This window comes from Dermacentor silvarum, chromosome 1 (assembly GCF_013339745.2).
Source record: "Dermacentor silvarum isolate Dsil-2018 chromosome 1, BIME_Dsil_1.4, whole genome shotgun sequence".
Taxonomy (NCBI): Eukaryota; Metazoa; Arthropoda; class Arachnida; order Ixodida; family Ixodidae; genus Dermacentor; species Dermacentor silvarum.
The window spans coordinates 398,568,991-398,594,627 of NC_051154.1; the positions used below are offsets into that span (position 1 = coordinate 398,568,991).

A 25,637-nucleotide genomic window follows, 5' to 3' on the forward strand; every position below is an offset into this window, starting at 1 on the left:
CAAATGTTGGCAGTGTGATAACGGAAGGTGTCACGATGGCTTACAAAGACTGCTCAAGGCGAATTATTGTTAATGGGGAGCTCACAGATAGCTTTCGTGTGCTCTCGTCGGTGCGTCAAGGATGCCCGCTTTCGCCCCTTCTTTTTGCTGCTTATCTCGAGCCACTCTGTTTGGCCTTTAAAAACAGCGAACGCATAGCAGGCTATCGACTACAGGCGGCACATGTTAAAATATTGGCGTATGCAGACGACATCGCGATTTTCTGCAAAGATAAAGCGAGCATTAAAGAGGCAACTGCTGTAGTCAAAAAGTTTTGCGATTCAACTGGAGCCCAGATAAACTGGGATAAAAGTTATGGCATCTGGCATGGGAGTTGGGAAGACACGCCGGAGACCTTTTCTTGATTGAATTGGTCAAGGTTACCTACACAGTACCTGGGGGTGCCTCTCGGAAGCTACCGTGAGCCCGAACCGTACTGGCTCGACCAAGTTTCGAGAGCAAAGGAAAAGGCTGACGGTTGGAGAGGCAAGCAATTGTCAATGTTTTCTAGAGCCACTGTTTGCAACCTTTTTTTAGTTTCCAAGATATGGTATGTTATGAATGTTTTGTGTGCTGCGCGGGTGAGCGTACAAAAAATTCACCGCATTTTCGCCACTTTTATTTGGGCCTCTACCTGGGAGAGGACGAGTCGAACAAATTTGTTTTTTCCGGTCAAGAAAGGTGGGCTTGGTCTGGTTCACTTGTTTTTGCGACAAATTGTGTCACGCTTGGTGTTTCTGCGGGATCAAAATGATCTCTTTCTTCGAACACTAATTCAAGTACGGCTGAGTAGACTTCTCCTGGGATTTGTTGTTTCGTCGGCTCAGAACATGCCGGGAACCGTGACTGGGTACCTGCGTGAAGTGGTGCTGGCGTATAGGATGTTGAATGTGCGTTTTTCGCAGCAGTATCTGTCCACCGTTACAAAAAAAATTGTACAGAGATCTTGTGGACACGATGCTACCTGTACCTTTGTATCGTTCGCCACACCGTGGAAGCCCCGGACAGGATGTTCTAAAAAGAGTCAAGAAAATGCCAGTACGGCCCATCAACTAAGTCTTTCTTTTTCAAGTTACATACAAACACACTTCCCGTTAAGACCTGGCTTCATAGCAAGGGTATTTTCATCCCCTGGACAACCGACTGCTTTTTATGTAAAAAACCTGAAACAATAGAACATGTTTTCCTAGATTGCTGGGACCCGATCTTTCACTGGGACGTTCTGCAGAGAACGCTGAAGAAACAGTTACCTCTGAACCCGTATGGAATACGCTTCTTGCCAATAGATACCTCAGAGGAAGTACCGTATGATCTCATTATGGTCCTGGGCCGCCACGCGATGTCGAAAACTCGCATGCAATTTGAACATGCAGACATCGTTGTGATGCCGGTACGAGAACACTTTATTGAGAGTGTTGTTTACGTGAGAGACGCGTACAAAGTACTGCCTGATCCACCACAATGGATGTCTGCACTGGATGAACTGGTGTCACTGAAAAGATTTTAGTGCTGTTCTAGCCAAAGTGTGGCTGGCACGTTTTAGCCTTTGTAACCCTTGAGTTTGTACGTCGGAGACGGCAATAAAGAAAAAAAAAAGCCCTCATGGCCTCATGGATAAGGCATCGGTCTCCTAAACCGGGGATTGCGGGTTCGAGTCCCGCCGAGGGTAGGCATTTCATTTGAGAAACATTATGCTTTTAAATCTATCCTGTATAAAGGGGGAAATTTTGCGGCGCTTTGTGTCTGCAGCTGTCATCACTTCCTGCTCACCCGTATTTTGCAGCCACCAAAAAAAGTTGGCAATGTAGAAAGTATGCGTGCATGCCCTTGACGCGAAGCCCTCGTGGCCTAAATGCTTCAAATAGATTTAGAAAAAGCGTTTGATCGTGTCGCACATGATGTTCTTTTTCGTATTCTTGAATATGTCTTGAATATGTTGGCTCTGTTATTTTTGAAGGCATCAAAATGGCTTATACGGGTTCTTCTACCAGGGTAGTCATCAACAAACACCCCACTGAAAGCATTATTGTAAGTTCTGGCATCAAACAAGGATGCCCGGCAAGTAGCCTATTATTTTCCATTTATTTAGAAAGTTTTTGCCAGAAGATACTCAACAATGAAAATGTGCATGGTTTTCGATTGATGCATGCGGAAGTTAAAGTGCTTGCGTACGCCGATGATATTGCTCTGTTTTGCGAAGACAAGCGAAGCGTTGCGGAAGCACTTCATGACGTAACTTCCTTTTGTGAGTACACCGGTAGTAGTGTTAAATGGAGCAAAAGTTTAGGTTTTTGGCACGGAAGTTGGGAAACCACACCATCTGTGTACAAAAAGGTGCAGTGGACGGTAACCCCTGGCCAGTATCTCGGCGTGCCGCTCCACCATTAACGAGAAAATGAGCAATACTGGAAGGATGAAACGGAAAAACTACGTGCTAAGACAACAAAATGGGGTGGGCACAATTTTTCTATATTTACACGTGCAACTGTCTGTAACCTCTTCCTTGTTGCGAAAGTGTGGTATGTGCTTCAAGCTTTGTCAATGTCACGTCTTTCTGTTCAAAAGCTGCACAGAGTGCTGGCTGTTTTTGTTTGGGGCTCGGGATGGGAAAGAACAAGTCGCACGAACTTGTTCCGCTCAGTGCATAGCGGTGGGCTCGGGCTTGCGCATTTGTTCTTGCGGCAGATCGTGGCAAGGTTCATGTATCTACGAGATTAGAGTGTTCTTTTCTTCGAGAAATGTTGCAAATTCGGCTACAAAGTCACATGCCCGGTTTTATCGTTTCATCGTACGCAGGGGGTCAAGTTAGACTTTGGGGCTACATGCGTGAAGTTGTTGCAGCATTTAATATATTGATAGTACGTTTTTCATTGGACTGTCTACATGATGTCACAAGAAAACGGTTGTACAAAGATCTTGTCGACACAACGTTGCCTGTACCACTGTACCGCTCTGTCTATGGCTTCGGACCAGGAAATGATGTCTTAAAGAGAGTGAAACGCATGACGGTGCGACCATCTGTAAAAACGTTCTTCTTTAAACTGCATAGTGGCACACTCTCTACGAAACCTTGGTTACACGAAAAAGGTATATATGTCGCAGGGTCACTAAATTGTTACATCTGCAGAAAACCAGAGACAATTGAGCACATGTTCCTGGACTGCAGTGATGCGGTTTTTCTCTGGGACATCCTTCAAAGGACCCTGCAGAAAGACCTGCCAGTTACACCCTATGGCATCCGCTTTTTGCCTGTCGTAAACGTATGGGGTGTGCCCTACGATATGTTCATGGCATTGGTTCTCCATAGTGTGTACAAGACGCGGATGGACGTGCTGAACGAGGATGTAAATACGAGACCGGCGCGGGAATACTTCATAGAAAGCATTAAATATCTCAGAGACCTGTATCAAGTGCAAACCGAGAAACCTGATTGGTATTCCTTCCTAGACAAACTTGTTGCTATAAAATGTTTTTAGCCCCATTGTGCTGGCAGACAGTCTGTCAGCATTTTTAGCATCTGTGTAGCGATTGTTCTTGCTTTTGTATTTGTCCAAACCAGGCAATAAAGAAAAAAAAAGCCCTCGTGGCCTAACGGATAAGGCATCGGTGTCCTAAACCGGGGATTGCGGGTTCGAGTCCCGCCGAGGGTAGGCGTTTCTTTTGAGAAACATTATGCTTTTAAATCTTTCCTGTATAAAGGGGGAAATTTTGCGGCGCTTTGTGTCTGCAGCTGTCATCACTTCCTGCTCCCCCGTATGTTGCAGCCACCAAAAAAAGTTGGCAATGTAGAAAGTATGCGTGCACGCCCTTGACGCGAAGCCCTCGTGGCCTTGCTTTCTGTTGTAATTTTTTGTCTCTCCTGCCAAGACTTGAGGACGATGTAAAGGAGCGTCTTGAGATGCCCATAACGGAAAACGAAATTGAAGGTGCAATAGAAGACCTACAGACTGGTAAAACTCCGGGACCTGATGGGCTTGGTGCTGAGTTTTACAGGACATTTAAGCCCATAGTCGCTCAGTTACTGTTACGAGTATTGACTGAGGCGTATGAGCGAAAGCAAGTACCACTGTCATTCACCACGTCGCACATAGTGTTAATCCCAAAATCAGATGACCCAGAGAAGCGTTTGTTGGTGGGGTCCTATCGCCCGATCAGCCTCACCAACGTTGATTACAAAATATACATGAAAGTCCTAGCGAAGAGATTACAGGGCGTGATAACGAAATTGGTTGGACCGCATCAGACTTGCGGAATCAAGGAACGTAGCATTGCCACGAATGTACATGTCGCACATACGGTATTGGAATGCTGTGATGCGCTGGGGGATCGGATTGTAATGATGCAACTAGATCTGGCAAAAGCCTTTGATCGCGTCTCACATGATATTATTTTTTGCATACTAGAGCACGCTAACGTAGGACGTGTGATCATAGAAGGTGTCAGAATGGCGTATGCAAACTGCACTACGCGCATTATTGTAAATGGTGACCTTTCAGACAAGCTGGTAGTGTGTTCGTCAGTAAGGCAGGGATGCCCACTGTCGCCCCTTCTGTTTGCGGCATACCTAGAGCCACTCTGTTTGGCTGTAATCAAAAGTGAACGCATCTCAGGCTTTCGTTTAGAATCAGCGCATGTCAAAATTCTCGCTTATGCGGACGACATTGCAGTATTCTGTTCTAACAGGGAGAGTATTACTGAAGTGATCAGCACGGTTGATGAATTTTGCAAGCAAACGGGGTGTCTGATAAACTGGGATAAGAGCTCTGGTTTTTGGCATGGTGACTGGGAAACGATGCCCGATCACTTCGCGCGACTGCGATGGTCTTGTCTGCCAACGCAGTATCTCGGTGTCCCTCTTGAGTGTTATCGACAACCAAGTGAATGTTGGAATGAGCAAGTGTCAAGGGCGAGGGAGAAAACAGATGCATGGCAGGGGAGGCAGTTATCAATGTTTTCGCACGCCTCCGTCTGTAACCTTTTCCTTGTATCCAAAATATGGTACATTATGAATGTTTTGTGTGCAACACGGACGAGTATTCAAAAGATGCACCGAGTTTTTGCAGTTTTTATTTGGGCGTCTAACTGGGAGAGAACCAGTCGTACCAACTTGTTTTTTTCTGTAAAGGCAGGAGGGCTTGGACTTGTGCACTTATTTCTGTGTCAAGTTGTGTCGCGTTTTATATTCCTCCGTGACCAAAGAGATACATTTCTGAGGACTGCTATCCAAGTCATGTTGCAGAGACATCTCCCAGAAATCCTTGTGTCATCGTGTGAGAGTATGTATGGGGCTATCAGTGGGTATATGCGAGAGGTTGTACTGTCTTTCCGGCTATTGCATGTGCGTTTTTCCATGGAGTATTTGTGCAATGTTTCGAAACAAAATCTGTATAAGAATCTTGTGGACACAATGTTGCCGATTCCTATTTATCATTAACCTCACCGTGGAGGCCCAGGGCAAGATGTTCTGAAGCGAGTTAAGAGAATGCCGGTTAACCCATCCGTGAAATCCTTTTTCTTTAAGTTACACTCTAACGCACTTCCTGTTAAGACGTGGCTGCATGAAAAACGGATTTTCGTCCCATGGACGATTAACTGCCTGCTATGCAAAAAGCCTGAGACAGTAGAGCATGTGTTTCTTGACTGCTGGGACCCAATTTTTCATTGAGATGTCCTCCAGCGAACAGTCAAAAAAGATTTTCCCCTGGATCCATATGGCATCAGGTTCTTGCCCATCGCAAATGAAGCGGAAGTACCATTTGACCTAATCATGCTTTTGGGCCTCCACAGTCTGTGGAAGACGCGAATGCAAGTGCGACATGCAGATGTTAACGTCCGTTCGACGCGCGAAAACTTTATTGAAAGTGTTGTGGCCCTTAGGGAAGTGTATCGGGCGCAAGCTGAACCGCCCGAATGGATTTCTGTACTTGACGACTTGGCTGTCATGAAAAGATTTTAATCCCTCCTACGTCAGCCAAAGTAGGCTGATGTTTTTATCATTTGTATTTTGTTGTTTTGCTTGTCACAATCGGCAATAAAAAAAAAAAAAGCCCTCGTGGCCTAACGGATAAGGCATCGGTCTCCTAAACCGGGGATTGCGGGTTCGAGTCCCGCCGAGGGTACGCGTTCCTTTTGAGAAACATTATGCTTTTAAATTTTTCCTGTATAAAGGGGGAAATTTTGCGGCGCTTTGTGTCTGCAGCTGTCATCACTTCCTGCTCACCCGTATTTTGCAGCCACCAAAAAAAGTTGGCGATGTAGAAAGTGTGCGTGCACGCCCTTGACGCAAAGCTCTCGTGGCCTGATTTCCATTTCCGGACGCGCTAGCGAACGCTTGTGTCATCATGAGCTCCGATGGAGCGGATATTGCGGCCCACATGGGTCGCGGAAACAGGATTTTTGCCAAAGAAAACCAGGGTTATGAAGTCATTTTGCCGCAGCTACCCAAAGGTGCGTGTGTTACAAATACTGTTTTTCTTCACGGAGACATCAGGGCGAGACCTTACCGTGTGGAAGACGTCCTCGATACGATGGTTCGTCTGGGAATGCTGCCCGAGGTGCTTGCCTTAGGGGCCTTCCAGATGAATCACGTCTGGGCGGTGACCTTCAGCACACCAGAAGCAATGAAGATGCTTGCGGTTGCCGACGTCAAGTTAAAGGAAAGGCGATGCCTCGTTATCGACCCAAACAAGCAGGACGTCAGGCTAAGCTTCATTGGCTTTTGCATTACGTACCAGATGAAGATGTACGCACCGCGTTTGCGGCTTATGGGAAGGTGACCGAAGTATCAAAGGAGCGTTGGCGCGTCAATGGTATCACGGACAAGGGAACATCTACTCGCACCGTAACCCTGGAACTGAAAACCGGAGTGACTATCGAGGATCTGCCACACCAGCTTCGAGTGGGTGGTATAAACACGCTCCTGATTGTGCCCAGGCGTGCGCCACTGTGCTTGCGATGTCGTCGAACGGGGCATATCCGACGCGACTGTCGCATACCCCGGTGTAGTAAATGCAGGCGCTTTGGTCATGAAGACAACGAGTGCGCTCAGATATACGCCAGTGTGGCAGGCCCTGTGACAAGCGACCGTGTCGCAGAGCACATAATGGACCAAGTTGACGCCGAAGAAGCAGCCAGCAGCGGAAGAGGGGGTCCCGTGTACACGCCCCTCTCGAAACCACCGACGGAAAAACAAAAGCGAGCGGTCCACGCGGAAGAAGTCAGCGTCTTAATGAAACACCCTAGGCTGACAACGAAGCTCCGGTGGACGAAAATGACGACGAGGAAAAATTTTCCGACGCGTCGAACAGCCAGCTGGAAGACATGGACGTCGGGAGTGCAGGTGTCAGTGGCGCACCTGCGAAGCGACTGATTGAGGATGTCGCAGGTGACTGCGACAGACAAGGCGCGGAGCCCGGAGGGGAGCCGGCGGCGAAAGTGGCCTTGGGCTGGCGACTCAGCACCAAGCCCAAGACTAACGTCAGCGCGGGCACCCGACCGCCGGCGAAGCCACCTTCGTAGCAACGAGGGTGGTGCTTCAACTAGGGGCCTCGAAACTATAGACCTCAAAGGACACGGCTAGTATGGCTTCTGCATTATGTGAAGGGTGTGGCGTGTGCACGCCGTGTACGTGTATACCCGCAAGTCTTTCAGCGGCAGCTGTAGTCAACGCCGGGCCTATGTGTGAGGTAAGAACCATGCGGTCCGTTCCAATTAACATGCACGCAGACTTCGCAAACTAGAAGAGCGTTACGCGTTGCCACTTTCAACGTTCGTGGCCTACGGTCTAGACGAAAACAATACCAGGTCAGTCGTCTGTTCCGAGAGTATGACCTTGATTTGGTAGCAGTTCAGGAGACGAAGGTTGAAAGTCAGGAGCAAATGGATCGCATGGTCGAACCTTTTAGGTCTTTTTACAATGTTTGCGTGTGTCATTCCGTTGGCACCTCTGGAGGCTGTGCGATATTCTTGCGAAATTCTTTAGGTGTTGTGGAAGAATATGTTTATAGTAGTGAAGACGGTCGACTTGTCGTTTGCGATTTTCTGTTTTTGTTTCAGAAATGGCGAGTCATCTGTGTATATGCGCCAAATATCGTTAAAGATCGACATTAGTTTTTTTGCAAATGTTGAACCATATTTAAAATGTGAAAAGAACGTGATGTTGCTGGGTGATTTTAACTGCGTGTGCCTAAAGGAAGATAGGAGCAGGGGATTGCCTGTTCGGGATCAAAGTGCTTTGTTTTTATCTACGATTTTGCAAGAGTGCGGCCTAGAGGATGTTGGAAATGTACTGCAATATGGACTTGATTGCCACTCCCGTTTAGACAGAGCATACGTGGCAGATGTGCTCGTACCACTGTGCAACAGTTATGATGTTAAACCGGTATCGTTTAGCGACCACAGCGTCGTTATGTTTTCAATAGGAGTGAAGGACATTAGGTCACGTTTTTCGTGGAAGTTATGGAAATTCAATAACAAATTACTTAACGATAAAGTTTTTGTCGACGAAGTAAAAGTACTTATAGAAAAATTACACTTGTCAGAGTCGGGGAGACTTGTTGAAGCCTGGGAGCGGTTTAAGGAAGAAGTTAAAATTACAGCTATCGAGAGATCTTCAACATTACGCCGGAATGAAAAAAGAAAAGGAACTACAGTGGTGAGTTGGAATTCTTGTTGTCAGTCGAGAGTGCGCAGCCAGGCACTTTTTCTGACGAAATAAGAAAAATATAGAATCAGCTTGAGATAGATACAGAAAAATACAGAGGCGCAGTTATACGCGCACGCGCAGAACATCTCCGGCTCGGCGAAACACCCACGAAACGAGCCATGAGCGAAGAGAAGCGCTATGCTTCACGTAAAGAAATAAAACAGATACAATACGGTGAAGAGACTACAATGGATAAACTTAAGATACAACAAGCGTTTGTAGATTATTCTAAAGGATTGCTTGGATGCAGCGGTAAAAGCGAGACCTCTTTAGACAGTGAATTCTTGTCGCTGATGCCCACTTTAGATAACGAAACCAGGTCACGCCTTGAAATGCCAATTTAGCTTAATTGAAATAGAAAAAGCAATAGATGATTTAAGTGAAGGGAAAACGGCGGGTCCAGACGGACTTGGGGCTGCCTTTTATAAGGCATTTAAGCATGAACTCTCGAGGGCTCTTTTTCAGCTCTTCGCTGAGGCGTACGAAATGAACGAAGCACCGCCATCCTTTAGAAGGTCGCATATTGTACTGATACCAAAAAGTGACGATCCGGTGAAGTGACGATCTGTGAGTGCTTACCGTCCTATAAGCCTCACTAATGTCGATTACAAGGTGTTCATGAAGGTGCTAGCAAAGAGATTGCAGACTGTAATACAGTTAATCGTAGGTCCTCACGAAACGTGCGGCATAAAGGGCCGAACAATAGGAACGAACATCCACACAGCAAGGAGCATCCTCGAATGCTGTGATGCATGGGACAGACAAGTCGCGATGTTACAACTGGATCTCGAGAAGGCTTTTGATCGTGTTGTTCACGACGTACTTTTTTCCGTATTGGAACATGTAAATGTCGGGAATGTTGTCTTAGATGGTGTGAAAATGGCGTATAGAAATTGTGAGGCTAACATTGTAATTAACAAAGAAGTCACTGAAAGTTTTCAAATTGCCAGGAGCGTCCGCCAAGGGTGCCCAAATTCCCGTTGTTGTTTCCTATTTATTTAGAGCCTTTTTGTTTGAGCATAATTCACAATAACAAAGTACGGGGTTTTAAGCTTATGATTGCGGAGATCAAAGTGTTGTCTTATGCTGATGATATTGCCGTTTTTTGTGAAGATAGGGAAAGTATTAGCGAAGCTGCGAAAGTAGCCGACAAGTACTGCATATGGTCCGGTAGCGCAATAAATTGGGATAAGTGTGTAGGTTTGTGGCATGGCACCTGGGCGGCAATGCCAGATTTCTATGAAAATGTCAGATGGAGGACCGTGCCGACCAAATATCTGGATGTGCCACTGGAGCGATATAAAGATCCCAATGAATACTGGAAGGATGAAACAGAAGTGTTGAAGGAGAAAACAAATAAGTGGGGAGGGAAAAACTTCTCGATATTCACACGGTCAACAGTCTGCAATATGTTGTTAGCGGCGAAAGTTTGGTACGTGCTTCAGGTGCTGTGCATGAATAGGTTAAACATTCAGAAGATACACAGAGTCTTTGCCACTTTTGTTTGGGGCTCCCGATGGGAACGTACGAGTCGCACAAATCTTTTTCGACCAGTGAAAGCTGGTGGGCTGGGATTGGCCCATTTGTTTTTAAGGCAGATTGTGTCAAGGTTTATTTTCTTACGCGATCAGAGTCATCCATTCTTGCGCACTATGTTACAAGTTAGATTATGCTGTTATTTACCCGAGTTCATCGTATCTTCTTATTGTGCAGGGCGTACGGGCATACGTGGTTATCTACGCGAAGTAGTGTTGGCGTTCAATATTCTGAAGGTTCGTTTTTCTCTGCAGTATTTGTGCGAAGTTAAAAAAAAGCGCCTCTATAAAGATCTTGTCGACGTAATGATGCCAGTACCCATGTATCGAACGATGTATGGAATCGGGCACGGAAAAGATGTTTTTAAGCGAATCAAAAGAATGCCAGTACGCCCATCAGCCAAGACCTTTTTTTTTTCAACTACACACTGGTACATTTCCAGTGAAACCATGGTTACAGGAAAAGGGCCTATTTGTTCCTTGGAGTATTGTCTTTTATGCCGTAAGCCGGAGACTATAGATCACATCTTTTTGGACTGTTGGGATGCTCTATTTCACTGGGACATCCTGCAGCGAACATTAAAGAAAGACCTCCCTATAACACCATACGGAATTCGTTCTTTGCCGGTTCAGTGTGAAAGTGCCATACCATATGGTATGTTTATGTTGTTGAGCATGCACGCAATATGGAAGACGCGTATGGCGGTGAGGCATGCGGATGTAAACGCACGCCCAGCTAGGGAATACTTTATAGAAAGTGTAGCGTACACGAGGGATGTATATAGTGCAGGCGAAGATCAGCCGGAATGGTTGCCCGTTCTGAATGATCTCATTTCATTAAAGCACTTGTAATCATCCCACGCCAAGCAAAGCGTGCTTGACGTTATTTTAACATTATTCAGTGTCATTCTTTCTGTAAAGCGTTTTGACCTTCTGTTGTTTGTACATGATGTACCTTCAAGCGAATAAAAAAAAAAGCCCTCGTGGCCTAACGGATAAGGCATCGGTCTCCTAAACCGGGGATTGCGGGTTTGAGTCCCGCCGAGGGTACGTGTTTCTTTTGAGAAACATTATGCTTTTAGATTTTTCCTGTATAAAGGGGGAAATTTTGCGGCGCCTTGTGTCTGCAGCTGTCATCGCTTCCTGCTCACCCGTATTTTGCAGCCACCCAAAAAAGTTGGCAATGTAGACAGTATGCGTGCACGCCCTTGACGCGAAGCCCTCGTGGCCTAACAGTCAAAAAAGATTTTCCCCTGGATCCATATGGCATCAGGTTCTTGCCCATCGCAAATGAAGCGGAAGTACCATTTGACCTAATCATACTTTTGGGCCTCCACAGTCTGTGGAAGACGCGAATGCAAGTGCGACATGCAGATGTTAACGTCCGTTCGACGCGCGAAAACATTATTGAAAGTGTTGTGGCCCTTAGGGAAGTGTATCGGGCGCAAGCTGTACCGCCCGAGTGGATTTCTGTCCTCGATGACTTGGCTGTCATGAAAAGATTTTAATCCCTCCTACGTCAGCCGAAGTAGGCTGATGTTTTTATCATTTGTACTTTTGTTGTTTTGACTGTCACAATCGACAATAAACAAAAAAAAGCCCTCGTGGCCTAACGGATAAGGCATCGGTCTCCTAACCGGGGATATCGGGTTCGAGTCCCGCCGAGGCTACGCGTTTCTTTTGAGAAACATTATGCTTTTAAATCTTTCCTGTATAAAGGGGAAAATTTTGCGGCGCCTTGTGTCTGCAGCTGTCATCACTTTCTGCTCACCCGTGTTTTGCAGCCACCAAAAAAAAGTTGGCAATGTAGACAGTATGCGTGCACGCCCTTGACGCGAAGCCCTCGTGGCCTAAGATTCTGCTTCCGGCCACCGAGCGTGACGGTTCGTGAATCATGGCCTCTCCCGGGGCAGCGACAGCGGTCACTTTTGGCCGCGGAAACAGCACCAACGACGAAGAGAAGGATTACCCTTTTATTTTGCCGCAACTGCCTAAAGGACGAGTGGCTACTAACACCGTGTTTTTACACGGGGATGTACGTGCGACACCATACAGGGTCGAGGACTTCAGAGACGCCCTACTGCCGACGGGCTTGCTGCCTTGCGTGGTGTGCATAGGGGCGTACCAGATCAATCACGTGTGGGCGGTGACCCTTAAGGATGCGAACACCACGAAACGGCTGGTGGCCCTGAAGGAACTTCAAGTGAAAGGACGACGGTGCGTCATCGTCGACCCACAGGACCAGCAGGTGAAGCTTCGGCTTCACTGGCTGCTGTATGGCGTTGCCGACGATGACGTCCGAGCGGCGTTTGCGCCTTTCGGCAACGTGGACGAGGTAAGCCAGGAGAGGTGGCGTGTCCAAGGTATTGGGGACAAGCCCTCTACCACGCGGACCGTGCTCCTCAAGCTGAAGACCGGCGTCAAGGTAGAGGACCTTCCACATCAGGTCCGCGTCGGCGGAGAGCTCGCTTTGGTGGTCGTTCCCGGTCGGCCCATGCAGTGCTTGCGTTGCCAGGGCACTGGGCACGTCCGGCGAGAGTGTAAGGTGCCGCGCTGCTCCCGTTGCAGACGTTTTGGGCACGTCGACGCCGACTGCGTGAAGACGTACGCTACAGCGACAGGCCCAGCAGTGAGTGAATCGGCAGCCGAAAATCTGATGGATGCAGCCGAGGCTGAAGACGCCGCTAAGGGAGCCGGAGACCAAGTGCCGCCAGCGAAAACAAGTACCGTGACAGTGCCGGAGGGCCCTAAAGCCAAGGTGGTCGAAGCTGCTGAGCAAGTGACTGGGCCGGCACGGGTCGACACGGAAGCTGTCCTTGGAAAGGAAGGTGCGAGTGAAGTCGAAAGCGATGACGACGATTCAGAAATGGAGCAGAGCGAGGCTGCCAACGACAGTGACCGGGCTGCTAGTCTCGGTGGAACCTTCAAGCGCCCCCGAGACGACGCCGGAGACAAGGACAACGCAGCATCCAGCACCGGGGATGCGCCGCCGGCAAAAGCGCCTCTTGGGAGGCGTTCGGGTTTCAAACCCAAACCGAATGTTCCGCCCGAGAGAAGGCCTGGGGACAAAGCGCAGCACACCACCAACAACGCCGGGAAGCCGGGCGGCTCCGGAGGCGGCTAGCCGAGGGCTAGTCGTGAAAGGTAAGCACCATGCTCCGGGCCTACTTCATTCTTTAGTACAGCATGGCACCTGACCCGTCTCTCAGCCGCCAAGGCCACACTAAACGTGCGAGCCTTGGCGGCTAGCCGTAGGCAATGTCAAGTCCTACGGTTGATCACTGACTACGACATAGAAGTTTTAGCTGTCCAGGATGTAGTGAAGCGTTGGAACTCTGTAGTGGGTAGTTCGCTCCAGCGCCTTGAAGTGGGTCTCCCTCGCCAGTACCTTCTAGTGGGTCGTTTCCTTCGGCTCTCGAGCGCCGCTCGTGCTGAGAGTCCGTGCTACGCTTTTTGGACAGTCGCCCTTGCGCTGCTTCGAGTGCCATCTAATAAACATCCTTATAAATTGGTGGAGGTGCTGTACCCTCAAAACCGCTCCGAAGCCCCTTCGATGCCCCTGAAGCTTCGATCCCGTGCACTACCTTCTGCCATGCCGCAAGACGCCTCCCAGCAAACGCCTCCTCCCGCACCACCCGCATGTGCCGGTGTCCCTCGTCAACGCGATCCACCTATCTTCACTGGCGCGGATGGCACCGACGTGGAGGACTGGCTCGCTATCTACGAGCGCTTGAGCGTACCCAACAAATGGGACGAGGTAGGAAAATTGAGCAACTTGGTATTTTACCTGGCGGGAGTAGCAAGTCTGTGGTACAACAACCACGAGTCCGATTTCCCGACCTTGTCCGCTTTCAAGACTGCAATTATCGACGTCTTTGGCCGCCCTGCTGTTCGTAAGCTACAAGCAGAACAGCGTTTGCGCGAACGGGCTCAGCAGGCAGGGGAATCTTTCACCAGTTACATAGAGGACATCCTGGACTTGTGGAAGAAAACCAACGCGACCATGTCCGAGTTGGATAAGATCAAGAATGTCATGAAGGGCATCGACGACGACGCCTTCACCATGCTCCTCGCCAAAAATCCTCGCACGGTGGCAGAGCTAATAACGCTGTGCCAGAGTTATGAGGAGCTACGCCGGCAGCGGTCGTTGACCCGTCGGCCGCCAGCACGGGACGCAGATCTCGCTGGCTTGTCAACCGTTTCTGACTACACCACCTTGCTCGCAGAAATGAAGACATTTGTGCGCGAAGAAATTGCGCGCCAGCTCTCTCTGCTGCCCTTCGCCCACCCGCAGCATGTGGAACAGCCATCAACCACACTCCCGCCTCCAATCCGCCGAGTGATTGAACAGGAAATCGCCGAAGTCATGCCCGAATGTCACCAGCGCCCTCCGGCACCGGCGCCACTTAGCTACGCTCAAGTTGTCGCTAGACCGGCCCAAGCCATCTCTGCGGCTGCCCCGTTCAGTTACGCCGACGCCGTCGCTGGACCACCGTCGTTCGAAGCGGTTGTACCGCCTACGTACGCCGATGTCACTAGGCTCCGTCTGCAGCCCACCATGCAGCCATATCAGCAGCCGCTACGTCCACCGCGTCCTGAGCCATGGGTGGGACCCTCTCCGGCAAACCGTTGGCGCACTTCCGACAACCGTCCCATATGCTTTGCGTGCGGCTACGCCGGCCACGTTGCACGTTTTTGCAATCGCGTGCAGCCGCCTAGAGTCGCATCACCCGTAATGAGCCAGTCCAGGCGCCCTAATTACGAACCACCACCGCCTGGGTCACCGACGTTCCGCCCAGCTCCATCTACCCGCTGTTCACCGTCTCCACAACGTCGCTCATTGTCGCCGATGCGGCCACGTCAGGTCGCACGAGATCGGGAAAACTAGACGTCGCAGTCCACGAGGCAAGGGCTGCGACACTATCGAACTGTGAAAGCCCTCAGCAGAGACCTTCGAACATAATAGACGTGTTTGTAGACGGTGTTCGCGCATCAGCCCTTATTGATACTGGAGCCGCCGTATCCGTTATGGACGCCACACTTAGCCGTTTCCTCCGAAAAGTGACGACGCAACTTTCGGGGCTATCCCTTCGTACGGCTAGCGCCCAAAGTATTCACCCAACAGCAGTATGCACAGCTCGCGTAGTCATTCAGGACGCCATGTATGCCGTCGAATTCATCATCATTCCTGCTTGCTCGCACGACATCATCCTGGGATGGGATTTTCTCTCCCGCCACAACGCCGTCATTCATTGCACACCCGCCGAAATAGAACTCTCGCCGTTCTCAGAGATGACGCCGGCAGACAGACCATCGCTTTCGAAGAAGATACTCGTCACAGACGATACCCAAGTGCCTCCGAACGCGTCAGCGGCTGTGTCAGTGTACTGCGACGGTCTCTGCGACACCATTGCACTCCATTCGCCATCTGATCGCGTTCGCACTAAGAAAGGATTGTTGGTCCCCTTTGTGACAGTGCAACTCACTCACGGTGACAGTGCTATTTTTGTTACCAATCCATCCCCCTATACTGTCACATTGCTGCGAGGGGAATGTCTCGGCAGAGTGGAACCCCTCGAAGACGCACAAATTGTAGACGCACCCGATGACACGCACTGGCCCAGCTCCTGTACGCTCAGTGCTGTTTCGAAGTCGGATTCGTCGCCCGAAGATGTATTTGGCTCCTCCATCGATGAAAACCTTACGCCGGTCCAGCGTTCACAGCTTCTGTGCCTGTTGGAAGAATTTCGCCCATCTTTCGATGTCGCGCAGACTTCCTTGGGCCGCACGTCCACTGCCTCGCATGGCATCGACACTGGCTCCCAACCGCCACTGCGGCAACGTCCTTATCGCGTATCTCCTGCAGAGCGTCGTGTAATTAACGAGCAAGTCGACGACATGCTTCGACGGGATGTTATTCGACCATCAAACAGTCCCTGGGCGTCTCCGGTCGTTGTTGCGAAGAAGGACGGTTCTGTACGGTTCTGTGTGGACTACCGACGGCTCAACAAGATAACCCGCAAGGACGTCTATCCGCTGCCACGAATAGATGACGCGATTGACAGCCTCCAAGGAGCTGAATTCTTTTCATCGCTCGATTTGCGCTCAGGGTACTGGCAAGTCCCTACCGCTGAGGACGCTCGACCGAAGACAGCCTTCGTCACGCCCGACGGCTTGTACGAATTCAACGTCATGCCGTTCGGACTGTGTAATGCGCCCGCGACCTTCGAGCGCATGATGGATACCGTCTTGCGCAACCTAAAGTGGAACACGTGCTTGTGCTACCTCTACGACGTCGTCGTTTTCGCGCCGGACTTCTCCACGCATCTTCAACGTCTCCGGCATGTTTTGACGCGTTTGAGCAACGCCGGCCTACAGTTGAATCTAAAGAAGTGCCGATTTGCAGCTCGGCAGCTGACTATACTGGGCTACGTCGTGTCCAAGGATGGAATTCTCCCAGATCCTGCCAAGCTTCGGGCCGTAGCCGAGTTCCCCAGACCTACGTCCGTCAAAGAACTGCGCAGTTTCGTAGGACTGTGTTCCTACTTTCGACGTTTAATTCGAAACTTCGCCACTATTATATCGCCACTGACGTAGCTCCTTGGCAGTACGGGGCCCCTCGACTCGTGGTCGTCAGTGTGCGAGGACGCGTTCACAAAGCTCCGTCGTTTGTTGACGTCTCCGCCCATACTACGCCACTACGACCCTACGGCCCCTACAGAGGTGCACACGGACGCCAGCGGTGCTGGCCTTGGCGCTGTCCTTGCGCAGCGCAAGCCAGGGTTCCCTGAATATGTCGTGGCGTATGCAAGTCGTACGCTTACTAAAGCCGAGGCCAACTACACCGTCTCCGAAAAAGAATGCCTGACGATCATCTGGGCCCTTACGAAGTTTCGCCCTTATTTGTATGGTCGCCCGTTCGATGTCGTTACTGACCACCATGCACTATGCTGGCTGTCGTCGTTGAAGGATCCCTCAGGCCGTCTCGCCCGTTGGGCACTTCGTCTGCAGGACTACGACATCCGCGTGCTCTACCGCAACGGACGCCAACATGCCGATGCCGACGCCCTCTCGCGCTCCCCCTTACCCGATGACAACGCCCACTGCTCAGGAACTCAACTGGCCGTTTCTTCCATCGACCACACACCATCATCACCTTCACACCATCGCTACAGAACAGCGCAAGGACCAATGGATTGTCTCGCTGATAGACTTGCTCACTGATCCGTCGGCAACACCACCCACTCGCGCATTGCGTCGTCAATCCTACCATTTCGCCATTCGCGACGAGCTACTTCACCGACGCAATTACAGCGCCGACGGCCGCCAGTAGTTACTGGTAGTACCCCGCAGTCTCCGTTCTAAAATATGCCAATCGTTCCACTCTGATCCGCAGTGTGCACACTCTGGGGTATACAAAACTTACCACCGAATTCGACAACGGTACTTTTGGCGGGGAAGGTACCGGTACGTGCAGAAATTTGTTCGCACCTGCCTCGATTGTCAGCGCCGGAAATCTTCGCCGCACCTCTCGCCAGCAGGTCTACAACCTTTGCCATGTCCTAACCGGCCGTTTGGGCGCGTTGGCATCGATTTATACGGACCTCTTCCTCTGACGTCGGCTGCTAACCGCTGGGCCATCGTCCCTGTTGACCATCTCACGCGATACGCCGAAACTGCCGCCCTTCCAGCGGCTACAGCACGAGACGTTTCCTCTTTCCTGCTTCACTGATTCATACTGCGTCACGGTCCACCCCTGGAGCTACTCAGCGATCGAGGCCGTGTCTTCTTGTCGGAAGTCGACGAAGCCATTCTCAAAGAGTGTCACGTCGTTCACCGCAAAACTACTGCTTACCACCCACAGACAAACGGTCTCACAGAGCGATTTAACCGCACGCTCGGCGACATGCTCTCAATGTACATCGCTGCCGACCACACCGATTGGGATGCCATTCTGCCCTTCGTCACCTACGCCTACAATACCGCCCCTCAGAGTACTACTGGCTTCTCACCGTTCCTATTGTACGGCCGCCAGCCGTCGCACACGATTGACACGATCCTTCCATACAAACCAGACACGTCTGAGTATACCCCTATATCTGCCACAGCCAGACATGCTGAAGAGTGTCGCGACCTGGCCCGGACCTTTACTACAAATGAACAAGAGCGGCAGAAGAGCATTCGCGGCGACACCAGCACTTCTGCGCCCACGTTTTTTCCTGGGGCGCTCGTCTGGCTCTCAGTCCCTACCACCGCAACTGTACTCTCTTCGAAACTGCTGCCCAAATACGAAGGCCCCTACCGTGTCGTCGAACGCACGTCCCCAGTAAATTACCTCATCGAACCCGTTGAACCGTCTTCGGACATACGCCGTCGAGGGCGCGACATCGTCAATGTGGAGCGCCTCAAGATATACCATAACCCACTCATGGTGACAACCTGTTAAGTCGCCTGGCGGCTCCCTTTTCTCACCCGGGGTAATTGTAGTGAAGCGTTGGAACTCTGTAGTGGGTCGTTCGCTCCAGCGCCTTGAAGTGGTTCTCCCTCGCCAGTACCTTCTAGTGGGTCGTTTCCTTCGGCTATCGAGCGCCGCTCGTGCTGAGAGTCCGTGCTGCGCTTTTTGGACAGTCGCCCTTGCGCTGCTTCGAGTGCCATCCAATAAACATCCTTATAAGGAGACCAAGGTAGACGGGGAGGAAGAGACCGGGAGCATGGTGCGGCGTTTCACGACTAGATATTATGCGGTCGTGAGCCACGCGGTAGGGACGTCCGCTGGATGTGTCCTGTTTGTTAAGAAGTTACGAGACCTGGTTGTTCAAAGTCTGTTTTCATGTCAGTCGGGAAGGATTGTTATTTGTGATTTTGTTTTTTTAAAGTTCAATTCCGGGTTATATGCATATATGCGCCAAATGGTGTAGAAGAGCGTGCATTATTTTTTTCGAATCTTTTTCTCCGTATTAGCAGTGAAAAGTGCATGCTTTTGTTGGGTGATTTCAACTGTGTTTTGAGTGCTCGGGATAGATGCAATAATGGTGGTATCCGCCATAAAAGCAGTCATATATTGCCTAGGCTGATAAGCGAAAGTGAACTAGACGATGTATGTGAGTGTCTGGAGGGGGAGCGGGAAGTGATGTATACGCGATTTCAAGGCAGTAGCCATGCGCGGTTAGACCGCTTGTACATGTCACAGGACATGATTCCAAAGTGCCACAGTTATTCTGTTGCACCTGTGGCGTTCTCAGATCACGGCTTGGTGATGTGTACCATACGAATGAAGAAGAGTCAATCTTTTAACTGGGACCAATGGAAAATGAATGCCTTACTACTAAAAGACGCGCCATTTGTAGACTCAATTCATGAGGCCGTTATGGAAGTAAGCGATGAATGTACTCAAACAATAGCAGAGAAATGGTAATGGTTCAAACAGAAGGTAAAAATGAAAGCAATAGAAAGATCGAGCTGCTTAAAGTTTGAGAGGGAAATGAAAGAACGAGACTTACGAAAGATACTTAATTAGCTGATAGCGCTGGAGTGCGAAGAGCCAGGGGCGTATAAGCAAGATATGCGAACCATCAAAGAAAAAATCGAACAGTTGGACAAAGAACGCTATCAAGGTGCGATTGTGCCGCAAGAGCAAACGCATTAGTAGCGGGGGAGACGCCCACCAAAAGGGCGCTTGGACTTGAAAAAGCTCATGGTCGACGTAATCATGTCGATAAGATCTCGTGGAATGGCACGCTCGTCGACGATAATAGGAGCATAGGCCGAGCGTTTTTAGAGTATTACCAGTCACTGTTTGCATATCAAGAAGCCAATGTAGATGAGTTCAAAAGGGTCTTTCTCGGTCGCATGCCGCGATTGAGTGACGACACGAAGGACCGATTAGAAGGGACTATAAGAGAACACGAAGTCGAAAAAGCAATAAATGATTTGAACAATGGCAAATCACCCGGACCTGGCGGTCTGAGCGCGTGTTTTTATAAAGCCTTCAAGAAAGAACTGTCGCCCCTGCTAACAGACCTGTTTAACGCAGCGTATGTGAACAAAGCTTTGCCGCCTTCTTTTGGTAAAGCGCATACCATCTTGATACCTAAGAGTGACAAAGCGGAGAAACTTAGGCTCGTGACATCTTATAGGCCGATATCTTTAACCAATGTCGACTATAAGATTTTTATGAAGGTTTTGGCAGCCAGACTTCAAAGCGTCATCAAAGAAATAGTCGCAGACCACCAAACGTGTGGGATCAAAGGGAGGTCAATTTTTACGAATATTCACACGATGCTGTGCGTGCTCGAGTGCTGTGACATCACTTACGATGGCGTCGCAGTGCTCCAGCTTGACCTAGAGAAAGCGTTTGACTGTGTGTCTCATGATATTTTGTTTGCCATTCTGGATCACGTTAATGTAGGTGCCATCATCACTGAGGGAGTGGCATTGGCGTATCAGAACTGCACAACACGCTTAATTGTGAATAAATCATTGGGGGCCCCTAATAAAATACGCGGTTATAGCTTGGCAGCCACAGAAGTCAAGCTCCTAGCATATGCCGATGATATCGCCGTGTGTTGTACAAATAGAGAAAGCGTAACGGAAACAATACGCGTGGTGAAACAGTTTTGTGATGTAACGGGCAGTAAAGTGAACTGGGGTAAGTCCCTCGGTTTGTGGCACGGAGAGTGGTCCTCGGCCCCGGATAACTTTGCGAATTTGAGCTGGGTGAAAACCCCTACCAAGTATCTCAGTGTTCCCTTGGACAGCTACAAACAGAGCGAGGAATACTGGACGAACCAAATAAAAGAAACAAGAGAAAAAGCAGACAGGTGGAAAGGCATCAACCGGTCCATTTTCGCAAGGGCAACTGTATGTAATTTATTTTTCATTACGAAGTTGTGGTACGTCATGCAGACGTTATTTTGTTCAAGGGCAAATGTGCAAAGGTTGCACAGAGTGTTCGTCGTTTTTATCTGGGACTCTAACTGGGAAAGATGTAGCCGAACAAATCTGTTCAGGCGGGTGAAGGAAGGGGGCCTGGGCTTGGCGCATCTTTTTGTACGACAGCTTGTCAATAGATTTTTGTTTTTTCGGGATGTGCGTAATCCTTTTCTGCGTACGGTATTACAGCTCAGATTAAGAGCTGCGCTGCCGGCACTCATTGTTAGTACCAATAGTATGCCAGGAACGATTCGCGGCTATCTTAAAGAAGTAGTCGATAGTGTGCGCTTTCTTTCAGTGCGTTTTTCTTTCGATTATTTATCCGGCGTGAAAAGAAAGACATTATATAAAGATGTATGCGATATTGTATTTCCAGTGCCATTGTACAGAGCGATATACAGTGGAGGACCAGGACAGGATGTCCTTAAACGGGTGAAGAGAATGGAGGTACCTACTGGGGTAAAAACATTCTTTTTTAAGCGACAAGCGTACAAATGGGCACTAGGTTTGCCTGTTTATACCTGCACCGAGAAGCTCCTCCAACTTGGAATGCACAACACCCTAGAGGAGCTGATCGAAACACACAAAACAGCACAAATAATACGCCTATCAGACACGATGACGGGACTACACATCCTGAGTAGACTGAACATTAAACCCCTATACACCACGGGAGGCAGAGCACCACTACCTCCCGCAATCAGACATTACCTAATAATCAAGCCATTACCCAAAAACACCCTGGCAGGCAGGCACGATGGCAGGAGAAAAGCCAGGGCAGACAAACTACGCGAAAAGCACACGCAAGACCAAACCGCGGTCTTTGTCGATGCCGCCAACCAGGGATACAACACATACACCCTGAGTGCCGTGGACGGAAAATCTAGAATTGTAAATGTGGCCTCAACTAGAGCCGCATCAATCAAAGAGGCCGAAGAAGTGGCCATAGCGCTGGCCATCATGAACCCAACTACCCATACTGTCCTGAGCGACTCTAAGAGCGCTATTCCCAGCTTTATGAGGGGCAGTGTGGGACTAAATACAGCCAAGATCTTGAAAAACTTTAATCAGGACGACAGAACAAAAATCAATCTTGTCTGGGTCCCCGCTCACTCGGGAAATCCCGGTAACGAGGAAGCGCATAGAGTGGCCCGAGGGTTAACAAACCGGGTCGCGCTCTCCTTGGAACCGGACCCCCCGATGGGAGAGGTAGTGACTTCCTACAACGAACTCACCAACCTATACAAAGAGAACAGGAGAATATACCCAATACCACACAGCAACCTTACAAGAGCGCAGGCCACTGTCCTCCGCCGAATTCAAACTAACAGCCTTATCACTCCTCATCGCTTAGCGATCTTCACAGATGGGGAGGTTGACCCAATATGCCAAAACTGCGACAAAAATGCCATCAAACCAAAGACACATCCTCTGGGAATGCGAGGGTCTTCCCCCACCCAGAGAGCTTCTGCCAGCTCCCTCTGAAACGACATGGGAGACCCTAATACGGTCTCCTGAAGAAAAGCTACAAAAAGGAATCGTAGCCTGGGCGGAAGAGGTCGCCGCAGACAAGCGGCCACCTACAACGCCCTGAAAATTTTTTTTATAAAGTTGTTTCCTCCTCCTCCTACACGCAGGAACACTGTCTGTGAAAACATTCATGGAAGAACGTGGCTTCCTTGTACCATGGGGCTCACACTGCTTGATTTGCAAGCAACCTGAAACCGTAGATCATGTGTTCTTGCATTGCTGGGAAGGTGTCTACTTCTGGGACGTCCTAAAACGGACAATCAAGAAGGAGTTTCCGTTGAATCCGCATGGGATCAGGTACCTAGCGATAAAGAATGAGGACGGAGTTCCATACGACTTAATAATGCTCCATGGCCTCCACTGTTTATGGCGGGCACGGATGGCTGGGTACCATTGCGACCCAAACGCTAGGCCTGCTCGTATCTATTTTCGAGACAGTATGTCTCGCTTCATTGAAATAAAGAAAACACAAGATTGTGTTCCCGATTGGCTGTCGAGGCTAGAAGCTCTGACAGCATTAAAAGAGTTTTAGTTCGACAACGCCAGTCCATGTTGGACTGCTGGCTTTCGTGTTTTTCAATATGTTTTGTAGTTATTTTTGTGATATTGTTCTGTAGTGTGTGCTCTGTACATTGTCAAAGACCGGCAATATAAAAAAAAGCCCTCGTGGCCTAACAGATAAGGCATCGATCAGTCTCCTAAACTGGAGATTGCGGGTTCGAGTCCCGCCGAGGGTACGCGTTTCTTTTGAGCAACATTATGCTTTTAAATCTTTCCTCTATAAAGGGGGAAATTTTGCGGCGCTTTGTGTCTGCTACTGTCATCACTTCCTGCTCACCCGTATTTTGCAGCTACCAAAAATAGTTGGCAATGTAGAAAGTATGCGTGCACGCCATTGACGCGAAGCCCTCGTGGCCTAACATTTCCACTTCCGGCTTCCGAAGCGAACGGTTGTGAAAGCATGTGCTCCCTCGGAGCGGATACAGCGGCCAATGGCCGCGGAATCAGGTCTTCTGACAATCCGGCTGAAGATTACCAGGTTGTTTTGCCGCATCTGCCCACAGGTGAATCAGTTTTGAATACCGTTTTTTTGCACGGTTGCCTTAAGGCAAGACCTTTTCGATGCGAGCATTTCCGCGATGCACTCGACCGTCTTTCGCTGTTGCCGGAGGTGGTTGCCCTCGGGGCATACCAAATGAATCACCTGTGGGCAGTAACGTTTAAGGACGAAGAAGGAAAAAAAGAAGATACTGGCTGCAGACGCCTTCAATGTCAAGGACGAGCGCTGTATGGTTATAGACCCCTGCGACCGAGGCGTTCGTCTGAAGCTTTACTGGCTACTTCATGGGGTACCAGATGACGATGTTCGAAATGCACTTGCCGCCTTCGGAAAGGTGACAGAAATCAACAGAGAAAAATGGAAAGTTAAAGGCTGCTTCGATAAAGGGTCGACAACGCGGTCCGTAACGTTGAAGTTGAAGGTGGGCGTTACCATCGACGATCTGCCTCATCAGCTGCGTGTCGGTCAAGACTTGGCACTCGTTCATGTCCCAGGCAGAGCTCCGCTCTGCCTTCGATGCCACGGCATCGGCCATATACGTCGCGAGTGCCGTGTTCCACGTTGCGGGCTCTGTCGTCGTTACGGCCACGACGAGACCCAGTGCGTGCGCTCCTATGCCAGCGTAACAGGCCCGGCTCGGAGAGATTTGGTTTCCGAGCACATGATGGACGCAGCCGATGCAGAAGATGCCACGCGAGGTCATGGCGACGATGGGAATGCGGAGGCCCCAAAGCCTCTACAGGCACCATGTGACAACGCCAAGGAATTGAGACGCGAAAAAGACCCTGCGCGTGTTGATGCCGCAGCGAACCCAGAAGCGCTAAAGGAAGACACAATCAAGACCCAAGGCACCGACGGCTCTCTTCCTGAAAACGCGAAAGCCACAGAGGATGCCATCACCGAGGTCGACATGGCAGAAACTGGCAGCGGTCCTGTAAAGAGGACGCGAGAGGAGACTGGGGACACCATTGCGAGTGGTGTTTCAGAGACAACAGGGGAACCTCCCACAAAGGCTGCAACTTCCAGACGGCAGTCTTTCAAGCCAGTGCCAAACTTTACGCCAGACCGACGGACTAATTCCACGCCGCCGCCTTCTTAGCGGCGGCAACCCCCCCTCCCCCCCCCCCTTTTTTTTGTTTTTTTTTTTCGCTCACGGAAAGGGGCGTTCTCGTGTTTTTTGTCTGGAAGTGCAGCGATCATGGAGCCTACTCTCACCGCGGGGTCTGCATGTTTGATGCGAAGATGTGAGTAGGCTATTGGCAAATTTTTCTTAATAGAGATGGCAGCTAACTTTAAGCATGCCCTGCGTGTCGCGACCTTCAATACGAGAGGTCTTTCTGCGCGAAGAAGACAATGTCAACTAAATCGAATTCTTTTAGAAAATGATATTGATGTGTTAGCGGTCCAAGAGACCAAAATCGAGAGTGAAGAACTAACTGATCGAATGGTTGAAGTCTTCCGCAACAGATACAATGTGTGTGTGAGTCACGCCGTTGGTAGGGCTGGTGGCTGTGCTATCTTTATTCGAAAGAGCCTTGGAATCATTGAATCTGTGTCTTCTTGTGACAATGGCCGACTAGTTTTTTGTGATTTTCTTTATGCTGAAATTCCCTGGCGTGTAATTTGTGTCTATGCACCGAATAGAATCTTTGAGCGAGAAAGTTTTTTAGTACCATGCGACCCTGTCTAGAAAGTGAAAGAAGTGTATTACTGCTTGGTGACTTCAATTGCGTATGCAGACCCGAAGATAGATCAAATAGTAAAGTTTATAGCGATAAAAGTGCAGAATTATTGCATCGAATGATTGAGGATAATGAACTCGAAGATATAGCTTTAG

The 25,637-nt window shown here is 49.6% G+C and overlaps 3 non-coding genes across 3 annotated transcripts; all 3 read left to right on the top strand.

The window, feature by feature from the left end:
- The first annotated feature begins 3,616 nt into the window (after window positions 1-3,616).
- Window positions 3,617-3,689, top strand: Trnar-ccu (transfer RNA arginine (anticodon CCU)). Its single transcript has one exon. It is a non-coding gene; the product is annotated as a tRNA-Arg (tRNA).
- A 2,396-nt stretch (window positions 3,690-6,085) lies between these two features.
- Window positions 6,086-6,158, top strand: Trnar-ccu (transfer RNA arginine (anticodon CCU)). Its single transcript has one exon. It is a non-coding gene; the product is annotated as a tRNA-Arg (tRNA).
- Window positions 6,159-11,255: 5,097 nt separating this feature from the next.
- Trnar-ccu (transfer RNA arginine (anticodon CCU)) lies at window positions 11,256-11,328 on the top strand. The gene has a single exon. It is a non-coding gene; the product is annotated as a tRNA-Arg (tRNA).
- The last annotated feature ends 14,309 nt before the right edge of the window (window positions 11,329-25,637 follow it).